At 44.2% G+C, this 13,696-nt stretch overlaps 1 protein-coding gene across 1 annotated transcript in view; it reads right to left on the reverse strand.

Moving 5' to 3' along the window:
• Positions 1-13,696, reverse strand: part of FOXO6 (forkhead box O6) — a 163,059-nt gene that overhangs the window by 17,868 nt on the left and 131,495 nt on the right. The gene's annotated exons all lie outside the window — the stretch shown is intronic.

Genomic DNA, 13,696 nt, shown 5'->3' on the forward strand with positions numbered 1-13,696 from the left:
GGATGCTCTCACCAGCAACAGGGGTGTATTACCTTACTTTTGGAGCACCCAGGAAGAGCCTTGCATTACACAGAGGAAGTTAGCTTAAAATCAGTATTTGTCCAATTTAGGCCAGTATTGACTGGCAGTTACTCTCCATAATCTCAGGCAGAGGTCTTTCGCATCTTCTGCTATCTGATCCTGGCACTGAACTTAGGACCGTCCACAAGCAAAGCATGTGCTCTGAGCTACAGTCTCGCCCTAATATCATTTGCCACCTTGCTTCATGCTTCCAGCCTCTAAACAGCCCTGATCAGTTCCACAGCTTGAAATTCTATTATTGCAGGGTAGGGATCAGGGAGAATATCAATTCAGTTTGCATTTAAAGCCAAAATGACCAAATTCACACTTTCCGAAACAATATGAGAACTGAATCGCAACCATCCTTCAAAATGCACTTATCCAAACTTTGTGATGCCGTCTTCCAACCAACCAAAGTGCACAAAAATGCATATATTACAGGAAAGTGTGCATAAAAATGAATATATTAGTGAAAATAATGTACACAAATGTTAGGAGAAATTGCCTGCAAAAATGTGTACATTAGTCAAAACTGCATGCAAACCTATGTTTGTTAGGAGAAATTTGCACTAAAAAGCTGATGCATTTTCATGAGGATTCTTTTTTTAAAAATGCAAATTGTTGCAGAAGTGTGAACTGAATTTAAGATTGCAAAAACAAGAAACTAAAAATACTTAAATGGATTGATCCTTCCATCAGTATTGTATGGGCAGGGAACCTGTGGCCCTGCAGATGCCATTGGACTCCAATTCCCTTCTGACTTAGCCAGCATGGCCAACGGTCACTCAGGAATGATGAGGGTCCAACCACAACTGCAGAGCTTCAGGTTCATTGTCCCTGTCTTATTGGCTTCCACAGCCCTGCTTTCATGCTAAGGATGAGAAAGAAATTTGATTCAGTTCACCTTTCAAGCTGAATCTATCAAATCTGCACTTTCCAAAAAATTATGAGAACCAAACTACAGTCATCCTTCAAAATTCACACTGATTCAAATTTTGCAATGCAGTTTGCACCAAACAATGTTTACAAAACTGCATATGTTAGGGGAAAGTGTGAATAAAAATAAATACATAAGTGAAAATAACCAGAGCTTGGAAAAGTTACTTTTTTGAATTACAGCTCCCGTCAGTCCAATCCAGTGGTCATGCTGGCTGGGGCTAATGGGAGTTGTAGTTTTAAAAAGTAACTTTCCCAAGCTCTGAAAATAACATACAGCAATGCATTATATGATGAGAAATTGCTTGCAAAAATGTGTTCATTGGTAAAAACTGCCTATAAAAATGTGTTTATTAGGAGAAATTCACACTAAAATACTGGAGAATTTTCATGAGGGTTTTCATGTGGAGAACTGAAGACTGGACAAAGGAGAAACTGAAAGAACTGAAACTGGCAGGACTATCAATCCCTATTTCCCTCACATTCCATGTAAAATGTGATATCCTGGGTCCACAATCTGTTCTGAAACCTCACCCAAACGAATAACGGCTTCTGTTATTCAGTAATGTATGAGCAACGCAGCTTGCAGATGCTCATTTCCAGTCCCACTACCAGCACCAAGAAAGGGCCAGATGGCTTTATTAGAGGTTGTGATGTGCTAGATGTGATCCCTGATACTGAAAAAGAAATCACTGGTGAATCTGGCTAAAATTAATCCCTGCTTATGAGACATCCCATTTGCATTTGTTCTGTTGCGCTGACTCCCCAGTATGATACCGGAGGCGGGTGATGCAGAGGATGGAGGTGCTCTGTAGCTTCAAAAACAAGCAAAGGATTACCCTTACAACAGCCACTGAGTTGAAAATGAACATGCGCACGTTTTGAGCATCTGGCAAAAGTGCAGGATTCAGTTTTCACTTGGAAAATTCAGCTTTAATGGATGCCTTTAAAGAAAGCCAGATCACCATAAATCCTGGAACCTTAAACTTTTTTTGCACTGGTTGAAGGTGACAAAGGGAAGGAACAAGTTGTGAAAGTCTTCTTTTACCATTTCTGAGTGTTAGCCTGTTACGACAAATGAAAAAGATTTGTGGCACTTTAAAGACCAGACCGTTTATTGTGGCACAAGCTTACACAACTTTCTTTTCTTTTTATAATCCCTAAATGCAACAGTGTAAAAAAAGTGGGAATGCTGAAGTGTGTGGGCAGGGTGGGAGGGGGGATGGATTAGGCCGCAGGGAGATCACCACAGTTTGCAAGCAGTTTTGTGCTTGGAGAATTTGCACTTCAGAATTTCTCCCTCTCTCCCCCCACCCCTCGCCAATGTGTTTTTCAGCTCCAAATACTGCCCTGTTCAATCTCCTTAACTAAGGACCCACTATGAGATAACTTGGGAGAAAGGCTGGTGATCATGCTGGCCCATACACTGGGTGCCTGCTGGTAGCTCCATCTGTAGGAACACCACTGCACACAAAACAGGCACACACATCCTGCTCCACAAAATGGCCCTTATTTCTGAAATGTTGCTAAAGCTACCCTTTCCCCCAGTAAGAAGTGGTTGCCATGTCTCTGTGATTCATGCATGAGGGGACCTGCCAGAGGCAGTTAGCTGCACAAAGAGTCTCTCCTTTCTGCCCCCCCTCCAGTGCACCTCCGCTGCCTCTTCCAGAAAGGAATGTGAGACTCTGAGTACTCTGCATGAAAACATTATGGAGATGACAGTGCACCCAGACAGCAGGCAGGAGAGCTGTACAGGGGGCTCAGTATCACTGCTGGATCTGACAATGAGACGGCCCGTCTGAGGAGTGCCTAGGGAAAAGTTTAGGAGGAGGCGCAGAATGGCTTGCCAGCTAAGACTTGCTCAGAGCCCTTGTCAACCCAGGCAGCTTTCAACACTGCTACAACTCAGAAAGCTCTCTGTGTTAAGCAGAGGGGGAAGCTACGTGGGCCCCCTTGATTGAATCCACAAGCCACACCACCTGACAGTGCTGAATGTGTAGCCAAATCAGATCTAGAAGCCTTTGGGAGGGAAAAACAATGGCTAATTCATTTTTATGTGTATATATGAATTTATATGCCCCTCCCCCTCTTCTATTTTTTATATCACGCAGGATGGCTTGTAATGATTAAAATCTTCAATAGTGTTTTAAAACAATATTATCAAGACAAATCACAAGAGAGATGGGCACAGCAGATCAAAAACAATGGGGCTGTCATGTAAAAGTAATGAGGGCAGACCCTATACTTTGGAACAAGAGAAGAGACTGCTTCTAAAGTGCACAAAAATCAATTCATTTTAGCATTAGGCAAAAACGCTCTCTCGCTCTCTCACACACACATATTCTGTGGAGCCATTTGTGCTCTATCAAAAAGGGGGAGGGATTTTCAGACATTTTTGCGGGGAAAGGCAAATTTTATATATTACTGTTCTGTTAAGAGGCAGCAGTGGGGTCTCCTCTCTTTTTAGGGTAGGGATGGGGAACCTCTGGCCCAACAGATGTTGCTGGACTACAGCTCCCAACATCCCTGACCATTGGCCATGCTGGCTGGGACTGATGAGAGATGGAGTCCAACAACAGCCGGAGGGCCACAAGTTCTCCAGCGCTGTTTCAGGGCCTTTGCTTCAAGAAGGGGCCGAACCGCAATGAGCAGCCCATCAGCATCTCAGCCCTTAGAATGCCCTGGTCAGAATGGCACCACATCACGACACAGCATCATTCCCAGGAGCATTGTGGGAATGGCACTACATTATTACATGCTGGCCGGGGCTGGTGGGAGTTAGTCCACAACAGCCAGAGGGCAACGGGTTGGCAAAGGCTGATTGTTGGGATCTTACAGCAAGAGGCAACAAGTGGATAAACTGCCTCACATTCCTGCTGTTTGCACTTCTGCGGCTGTTGTGTCCTGCCAGGGGGACTTGCCCTGCGGAGATGTGCAAAGAGAGCTTGCAAACCTCCTGCAGGCAGGGGCCATCTTCATACATTGCAATGGTAATTCAAGTCACTCTAATATGGAGGATTTGAATCCCTGTTCATGCATGGGAAGGGAGGGACTATTACACTCTTCGGTCACTCTGTAGTCACCCTGACTGCAAATTAGGGATGGGTGAGAATTTTGATTCAGTTCCCCTTTCAAGCCAAATCTGCACTTTCCAAAACAATATGAGAACCGAAACACAGCCATCCTTCAAAATTCAAACTTATCCAAATTTTGCGATGCAGTTCTCCAACCAACCAATGTTTACAAAAATGCGTATATTAGGGGTAAGTGTGAATGAAAACAAACATATTAGTGAAAAAAACATGCAAAAATGCACTGCATGATGAGAAATGGCTTGGAAAAATGCGTACATTGGTCAAAACTGCATACAAAAATCTGTCCATTAGAAGAACTTCATACTAAAATGCTGAAGAATTTTCATGAGGATTTAAAAAAAATGTTGCAAATTGCTGCTGAAATGTGGAGAACTGAATTTAAGGTTGGAAGAACTGAAATTGACAGATATTTCCACCCTTACTGCAAAGAGACATGTTTTAAAGTGTGCAAAAAAGGTAAAAGCTGTTGGGAGGAAAGAGCCAATGATTGCAACAAGTAATCTGAAAGAGTTGGGGCCGATAGACAGAAAGGCAAACTATTCTTCCCTTGCTGATTCCTTCCTTAGTAACTATTTGTCTGTTTTTCCTCAGGCTTTACTTCCTTCCTCTTCCTTTCTAGTTGGTCTGAGATATTGCCTGTGAGTGCTAGCCTCGTGGCTCTATAATGGCCACATGTATGCCTGTACTCAGAATGGCTTTATTTCCCAGTAGTAATAAATCCTTACATTTCTTTTTTCGTTCAAACCAGCAGTCTTGCCAGACTATTCATTTCTGCCCTCTGCTGCAACATACACCAAATGACAATAAAAGCAATCCCAAGTAATTCTGCCTCAGGCTTCCTTGGTCCCATTTGGGCCGTGCCATAACATTGGCACCACTGGGAAGTGACACCCATTTTTCTAGCCCTCTAAGCCAGCCTTTCCCAACCGGTGTGCCTCCAGATGTTGTTGGACCACACCTCCCATCTTTCCTGACCATTGGCAATGCTGGCTGAGGCTGATGGGAGTTGTGGTCCAACAACATCTGGAGGCACACTGGTTGGGAAAGGCTGCTCTAAGCACTCAGCTCCTTGAGGATGCATAATGTGAACAATCAGCCCTGTGGTGCCATGCTGTTTGACAGGATGTAGCACAGGCTTGGCTTTTCCAGGGTGGCTGTCAACATGATCAGCAGTATCAGAACTACGTGCTGCATTCACAGTGCAGTTTCCTTTCCTATAGGCTAGAATGGAACTTTCCAAAGTGAAGGTGCCCCCAGCCCTTCAGGCATACAACCTGCTTCAGTTCCACTAGAACAGGAACTGGTGGCCCTCCTGATGTTGTTAAACTCCACTTCCCATCAGCCCCAGCCAGCATGGCCAATGGTAAGGGATAATTGGAGTTGGAGTCTAGGAACACAGGTTCCCAGACCAGTACTATGCCGCCAACCTTGCTCAACCTGGTGCCTTCTAGATTTTGTTGGACTCCCATGTATGTATGTATGTATTTAACAAAATTTATATACTGCTTGATTGTTAAAAACCTCCAAGTGCTTTACAGAAAACATAAAAACTGTCAATAAAAAACAGTTAAAAAAATAATCAAAAGCAACAGTAAACTAAAAAGTGATCAAAACACTTCAGCATCTATGTGTCTGGATAGACTTGTCTAAACGGAAATGTTTTAAGCAGACGCCGGAAAGACTACAGTGAAGGCGACTTCCTGATGTCAATAGGCAGGGTGTTCCAAAGCAGAGGAGTTGCCACACTAACAGAGCTTACAAGTGCAGAACAAGTATTATGTGGCACCTATAACAGTGCCAGTTCTGCAGATCGAAGAGGTCGAGTGGGCACATCGGGGCCAAGTAAAAGCATCTGAAGGGTACCAGGTTTAGGAAGGTTGTAGAGACTCCCACAGTAATCTGGCAGAACATTCCTTCAAGGAGAGCACACCCTGGCTATGGCTGCTTTGTGGGAGTGATCATCCTCTTGACCTAAAAGTGCTTGGAGCTTTGCAAGTGTTCCAATCACACCCACAAATAGCCTGTGAGTGCCCACCATCGCCATCCCTGCCTCCTTCCCCTTCCCTAAGGCAAACCAACTTACCTTAGGGAGGACAAGGAGGAAGCAGTGGAGAATCTTTTCCCATCAGAGACTTAGACTTGACTACAAGTCCCAGGAACCCCATTGGGAAAAAGACAGAGGAGGCCCCTGGAGGAGCTGCAGGGACTGGTGAGGAGAGTATCTGCGCCCACCAGGGACACTGGGACTTGTAGTAACTCCCAAGGCATTTTCACAGAAGACAATTTTGCTTGTTCTGTGTACATCTGATTTATTCTTAAAGTATCTCTTCTGTTTTCTGTTATCTTCCCTGCCCCAACACATCACCTCGTGATGACATCCAAATGTGCAGGGAGGGAAAAATTCAACAGCACTTTTAGTGACATGTGAAATCAACATAAGTGATTCACCCAAGGTCTCAACAGCACAATCAGCATGTTCTACAGGTTGTTGAGGGGGGTAAATTGGGAGAGGGAGAAGGTATTGCTCATTTCCTGTAGTGGGGCACAAGGGAGAAAAGGTAGGTGCAGTTTAGGTACAGAAAAGAGCAAATCACTACAGGTCTCCTTGCCCCAGCAGATGATAGAAGCAGCAGCATCTGAACATGGTTATGACCTGTAGTGGCTGGTGCATTTTGGGACTGGTAGCGCAGAAGGCAAAGAGGCCAACAATAGGTGGAGCCAGAGCCAATGACAGGCAAAGCCAACTAACTCTAGTATTGTCCCTGTCCTCCTCCCAGCTGAGTTCTACAATGGCAACATTGAGACTAAGGAGGAGGAAGCTGACAAAGAGAAGGGATGGAATGGCCTGTCCATTTTGGTTCTCTCCGTTCCTCATTTTTCTGATCTTAAATGTGATTCTTCACATTTCTGCAGCAATTTGCATTGGGTTTGTTTTTTTAAAAAAATAACCTCTTGAAAATTCTCCAGTGTTTTAGTGTGAATTTCTCCTAATAAATACATCTTTGTATGCCGTTTTGGCTAATGTACACATTTTTTGCAAGCAATTTGTCCTAATCTAACGCATTTTTGTATGTTGCTTTCACCACTATATTCATTTAGTGCACACTTTCCCCTAATATATGCATTTTTGTAAAAACTGGTTGGCTGAAGAAGTGCATCGCGGAATTTGGATAAGTGTGAATTTCGAAGGACGGCTGAGTTTTGGTTCTCATATTGTTTCAGAAAATGTGAATTTTATAAATTCGGCTTTAAATGTGAACAGAATCTAATTTTTCTCCTACCCCTTACTGGGAATGCCACCCTTGAACTGGTTGTAAGTAAGAATGTGGGCAGGCGGGGCTAGCTTAGAGCAGACAGGTTGGTGGAGCACTGCCGCATTTTCCCGAATGGACTAGCCTCCACTGGTCATGATATGCCCCATAAATGTGTTTTATCAGAGGGCATGTAGAGAAACACACATCTATTGTGCAAGATGCCCACTGTTTCATAGAAAAATAGAGTTGAAGGGGGCCCTGTAAGCCATCTAGTCCAATCCTTCGAAAATATAAAGCTAGAGCACCCCCAACAGATGGCTGCCTAGCCTCTGCTTGAAGATCTCCAATAGGTGGGTTGTCAATTTTGGGTCTCCAAGTTTCTAATTTTTCCACTCTTACATTCATTTCTCTACATTTCTGCAGCAAAATCCTCATGAAAATTCTGCAGCATTTCAGTGCAAATTTCTCCCGCTAAACCTAAACACATTTTTGTATTCAGTTTTGACCAAAAAAAAAAAAAAAGGAAATGGACTCCCTTCAAGTCGATCCCTATGACTAAGGTTTTCAGGGTAAGTGGCATTCAGAGGTAGTTGACTATTGCCTTCCTCTGAGGCTGAGAGGCAGTGACTGGCCCAAGGTCACCCAGTGAGCTTCATGGCTGTGTGGGGATTCTCTCCCAGGTAGTAGTCCAACACTCTAACCACTAGACCACACTGGCTCTCTGTTTTGACTAAGGCACACATTTTTGCAAGCAATTTCTCCTAATATGATACATGCAGTTTTACATGTTATTTTCAGTGATATATTCACTTTTATGCATTTTCACAAACGTTGCTTGGCATTGCAAAATTCAGATAAGTGCAAATTTTTAAGGATGGCTGTGTTTTGGTTCTCATATCATTTTGGAAAGTGCAAATTTGATAGATTTGTCTTGAAAGGTGAACTGAACTTCCCTAATCTCCAGTGAGGGAGACCCCACCACCCCTCTAGCTAACTGGTCCCATTGTCACTTACCATTAAAATGTTTTTTCCAAGTGTTCAACTAAAACCTTCCCTCCTGTCTATTACATCGACTCCTATCCTCTGGGATAGTAGAGAATAAGTCTTGCCCTCTTCTGTGTCACTGACAGCTCTTCTGGTATTTGAAGAATGCTATCATGTTCTTGCTCAGGGCACTTCCAGAGTGTTGCAGTTTTCAGTTGGGATTCAATCACATATTGGCAAATTCAGATTGTGCAATTAACGCTGATTAGGAGTTTTCAGCCAAGAAACCTGCTTTCCCCAAAGAGTGGACTTTACAAGGAGGGAAGATGCAATGGAAAGTGTGATAACAGTTGCTTTGGCACAATGTTCTCTAAGCTCCCTGAAAACAAATCAGAGTGAAAGCTTATTAAACACCCATCTCCTTGCAGACAAATCAGGACAAATGCTCAATAAACAAGTAATCTAGAAACAAGCTCAATCTTCTCTTCTTTAGCCTAAAAATACCGAGTTTCTTCGACTTTTCTTCATAGGGCTTATTTTCCATATCCTTGGCCATCTTCATTCCTTACTTCTGAACCCATTCCTATCTGACTATATCCTTCTTAAAGAGCAGAGCTCTTCCATTTAGGATGGCCCAGAACTCGACACAGTGCTTCAGATGAGATCTGACTCCAGATGAGATCTATTACTTCTTGTAACTTGGAAAGTAGGGTTCTATTAATGCTGCCTAAAATTGTTTTAGCCTTTTTTGCAGCAGCATCATACTGCTGACTTGTGTTCATCATGTGAGTAACTCCAATCTTGAGATCTTTCTCACATGTACTACTGCTAAACCAAGTATGCCCAATCCTATACCTATGCATTTTGTTTTGCCTAAAGACAGAACTTCGCATTTTTCTCTGTTGAATTTCAATTTGTTACAACCCAGTTTTTCATTCTATCAAGATCACATTAACTCGTATTCCTGTTGAGGTATTAGCTACTGTTCCAACTTTATGTCATCTGCAAATTTCCTAGGGATTCCTTCAGCCCCTCATCTAAGTCATGATAAAAATGCTGTAGCCACCCTTTCCCAACCTTTGAGTCCCCAGAAGTTGCTGGACTATAGTTCCCATATTTCCTGGCCATTGGCCATGCTGGCTGGGGCTGATGGGAGTTGTAGTCCAGTGACATCTGGGGACTGAAAGGTTGGAAAAGGCTGTGTAGAGTACTGGATACCTCACAGCAGCCCACTAACCCCCCCCCAGTTCAATGAAGCGCTGGTGATGAGCACATTTGAGCACAGTTTCCCAACCCGCTGTGAATCCACCTGATGATATTATCAGCTAGCCCATGTTAGACCATTCTGTGAACCAAAGGATCATAGGGAACTTTGTCAAATGCTTTGCTGAAATCAAGATAAAGTACATCCTCAGCATTTTCACAACCCACTAAGCTAGTAACCCAGTTGGGGTGGGGTGTGAGAGAGAGAGAGAGAAGATTAGTCTGGCAGGATTTATTCTTCATAAATCCATGCTGGCTTCTACTAATCACTGCATTATTATCAATTCATATTTTATTGTTTTAAGTTGATGGTTTTTATTGTCTGCTTTATTGATTGACTATTTTGCATTATGTTTTGTACTAGCCGTCAGCCGCCCTGAATAATTTCAAACACACACATACACACACACAAATGAACTAGAAATAAAACAAAATAAAAATAGCCACAGTGCTCCCCCCTCATGTTACAGTGTTCACCATAAGAACATATGGTTTTAAAAAAACATAGTTAAGTGGGTGGCCACCCCCCGTTTCTGCAACACGAGAAATAGTTCTCAGCATTGCAGAGTAGCAATCCATAGTCCCACAGCTAGAGGAAATTCCAGCAGGCAGCTAAAAGACAGCTATCTCGCCAAACAGCCCATGGCAATAGCTAAGTTGGCCATATCTGAAGAAAGGGTTCCTTCAGCTTGACATAACATTAACTCCTGTTCCATTTAGGGAGGCCACTTATGTGTCACCAAAAGAGAGCCCAAAAGAAGACACAGATTTGCATCAAACGCGCATGAGCTTATGTATAGATAGGCATGTAGATTTAAATCGGGGTGGGGAACCTCTGGCCCGGGGACCAAAAGCGGCCCTCCAGACCTCCTTATCTGGCCTTCAGAATGCTCTGACAGGCCATACCCCCATTGGCCCTGCTTTGCACTTCTTCTTTGTGTGCCTGGCTGGAGCGTGCGCTTGAACAATAATAATGTCTCTTGCTTGCCTAGATGGTGTGTGAGTACGGTTGGAAACTAGCCTACTGTACAAAGCTAGAAATTGCATTTGTTGCTCCACCCACCATTGGCATGTCAGCCCTGGAAGGTTGCCCAGATGGGAATGCAGCTCTTGGGCTGAAAAAGTTTCCCCTACCCTGATTAAAATAGGAATACAATACAGATTGCCACAATGGGGGAGACTGTGACCAGGTGATCTGTGTGCCTTGCTCAGTCTGCTGTCCAGGTACTTAACTGTTGATGGGCAAGTCCAAGGTCCCTGCTCTTCTTCTTCTTGAAACTGGACTTGGACTTGACAGCCACTCAAATAAAGAATGCCTTCAAAGAGGGTGGTCCTCTAGTCACCCTTCAGATGGAAGACTGTAAAGCAGAACACATGGTCCCCCAAGTTCCATTCCATTCCTGCCCAGTTCCCACTGTGGAAGGAATCGAAGAGAAGTGGGAGCAGCAGTGTGTGCTTCTCTATGAGAATAAGCTTCTCTCCATTTCTTCCCAGAACAGTGCCTGAGCACCCATCCTAAATAGATTGCCTCTCTGAAGTAAGTTCTATTCATTTTGATGGGGTTAGCTTTCTAGCAAGAATATTCATGCATGCAACCTTATTTACATTTCCAGTTTATGATTCAGTTATAATCTGCATGTGAAAAGTATCTTTTTTCATGTAAGCCCAGGAGCCCAGGCCAGGAATTAAGGGGGAGCTACGTTTTCTATGGGATTGTTCCTGCCCCCAAAGCACCACCTATGGGGGAGGAAAAACTCTAGGACAAATGCCTATTCTTTTTATTGAACTTGCTCATCTGGTGGGAAATGAAGAATGTACCTTGGGACATAAAGAAGTGAACAGCACAGATGCTGAGTACTTGCCTGTGTAAATTACATCTATAGAAACTACTCATGAAAATGGATTAAATGGTGAGTGTGCTTTCTTGATACTCCCATAGGCTGCATTCAGACAATCATATTTTGACTTATTAAGGCGAGATATACATTTTGCCCATAAATGCAGCCCCATTCTCTCCTCCTTTTGCTACAAGCTGCAATTAAACAAGGAAGCTTCTAATTAATCAGAGTTTCCTGTTTTGTCCTAACCATGTGTCAACATCTCCAAAGTCAGCCTCTTGTGCTACCCTGAGAAAGACATCAGGGAGTAGGAAATACAGTGTGCTCCACTCAGGGGGGAGGGAGCTCAGTCTCTCCACCTTCCTCAAACAGGACAGGCCCCAAATAGCATTCTCATCTCCTCCACAGGGCGTGGGTCCCTGCGCAATTGGACAAAGGCCCTTTTAGTTAGCATAGCCAGGCCGACTCCAGGATAGGCTTTGCCAGCCCACATAAGGCCTCCGATGGTCTCAGCTCTCTGCTGAAACACCATCCTCTGTAGCTCAGCAAGCAAAGCCCTGCCCTTTTTAAAAGGCTCAGTTTAGTGCTTCCTCTGAAAGCCCCAAGCCCAAGCAGAGCAGAATACTGAGAAACTATGGTTAATGGCTTTAAAACAAATTGGTTTAATATCCAGGCTAGTTCCAAAGCTGGCAACCAGTTTCCTGGTTCAGGTCAAACATGAAGCTATTTAGAGGCTTCCTACTTTAATTGTGGTTTGGGCAACTTGAGGAGTGAGGGGCCTTCATGCAGGAATAAAAAGCTCATTGATATTTTGGCTAAATAAGCCAGGATATGATCATCTGAACCAGCTCATAATGTGATGAAGGCAGTCTATGCTTCATCAGGAAGCATGTGTGTGTCAAAAATGTTGTGCCACGGCGCTGTGATGTCTGTACTTTTCTGTTCTTGCTCACGTTCACCACTTAAGAAAAACTATATTTTGTTTTATTGCCTTTAGTCATGTGAATGCGGTTTTAGTTGCTGCCTTGGGGCCTGCCTGAGCAGGTGAGGAAAGAGGCCATGCTGGCAGAGAGGGGCAAGCAAGGACAGGAGTGCAGACATGGAAAGGTTATGGTGGGACCACTTGGAACCTTCCCTGCCCTGAAATCCCCTCCCAGCCAGAGGCAGGAAGAAGCTGCCAATCAAAATGCCTCCATGTCTGTGGCTTGAGCTCTTAAACCCACACACGTTTGCCTTTTTTTAGGCAAGGCTTGCAAATGAGACATTTCATCCTTTCAAGGATTTGGCACACACACAAAAAACACCACGCCACCCTCAACCTTAGTTTGGCCCTACCAGGAATGAAGAACAGCTGTCTGGGCTCCTGGGAATGATACTGGAAAGAGGAAATGCCACCACCGCCTTTAGTCAGTCCTGCTCTGTTCCATCGTCAAAGTTTCTGTACGCGAAGGAAGATCCCTGCCCTGCATTCATCAGCACAGAATGGGATGGAGGCCGCAGCATCTTTCCGCAAAGGAGGTTCATTAAAACAAGGTGGCAGCAGTCATTAAGGCTGGGCTCGGTAGGGCCAAGGAGCCAGTGCCAACATCGTGAAGGACTTTGTAGGCACTGGTGGCTGGACCAGAAAAGCAAGCACAGAGGTGGGAGTGACTAGGAGAGCAGCCTTAATTAATGGAATGGAAGAAGCCAATTTGTGCTTTGCACTGCATCCCTGGTACCAAGAGATCAGATGCTCTGGCCCTTAAAGGCTGCACTGGAAAGGCACTTCCCCTGGGGACTTTGCAGCCCCAATGCCACGGCACAATTATTTTTTATTTGTGGATCTAGTTGGCTGGGCTCTGGCTTGGAAAGCTTATACTGACTCAGAGAGAGAGAGAGAGAGATGCTTTCTGAGTAGGTGCCCACATTTTGCTCCCACAGCACCCCCTAGCAGTTTGTCACTTGCTGTCAGCTGCTACATAGAGAAATGCAGGGATGTATGACTAGCCTCACTCCCATGATTTTTGCTGGATGCAGAGCAGCAGCCATGCAAGGAGCAAAAAAGGAGAGAGAGAAAGAGCTCTCAAGGTTTTTAGGATAGGTGTGGACTATTTTTAATTCCCTGGAAACTGCTTGCAACTTTTCAATCTTATACCAGGAAGTAGTATGACCATCTCCTCCGTACAGTTCATCCCTGTAATGCCACTTAGCCATGGGAGGAGGCTACTGTGCGAGAATGAATGTGGAGAGAGGGAAAGGGAGAGAAAATGGATGTGCATTTATATGG

This window comes from Rhineura floridana, chromosome 15, assembly GCF_030035675.1.
Source record: "Rhineura floridana isolate rRhiFlo1 chromosome 15, rRhiFlo1.hap2, whole genome shotgun sequence".
In the NCBI taxonomy this organism is placed as follows: Eukaryota; Metazoa; Chordata; class Lepidosauria; order Squamata; family Rhineuridae; genus Rhineura; species Rhineura floridana.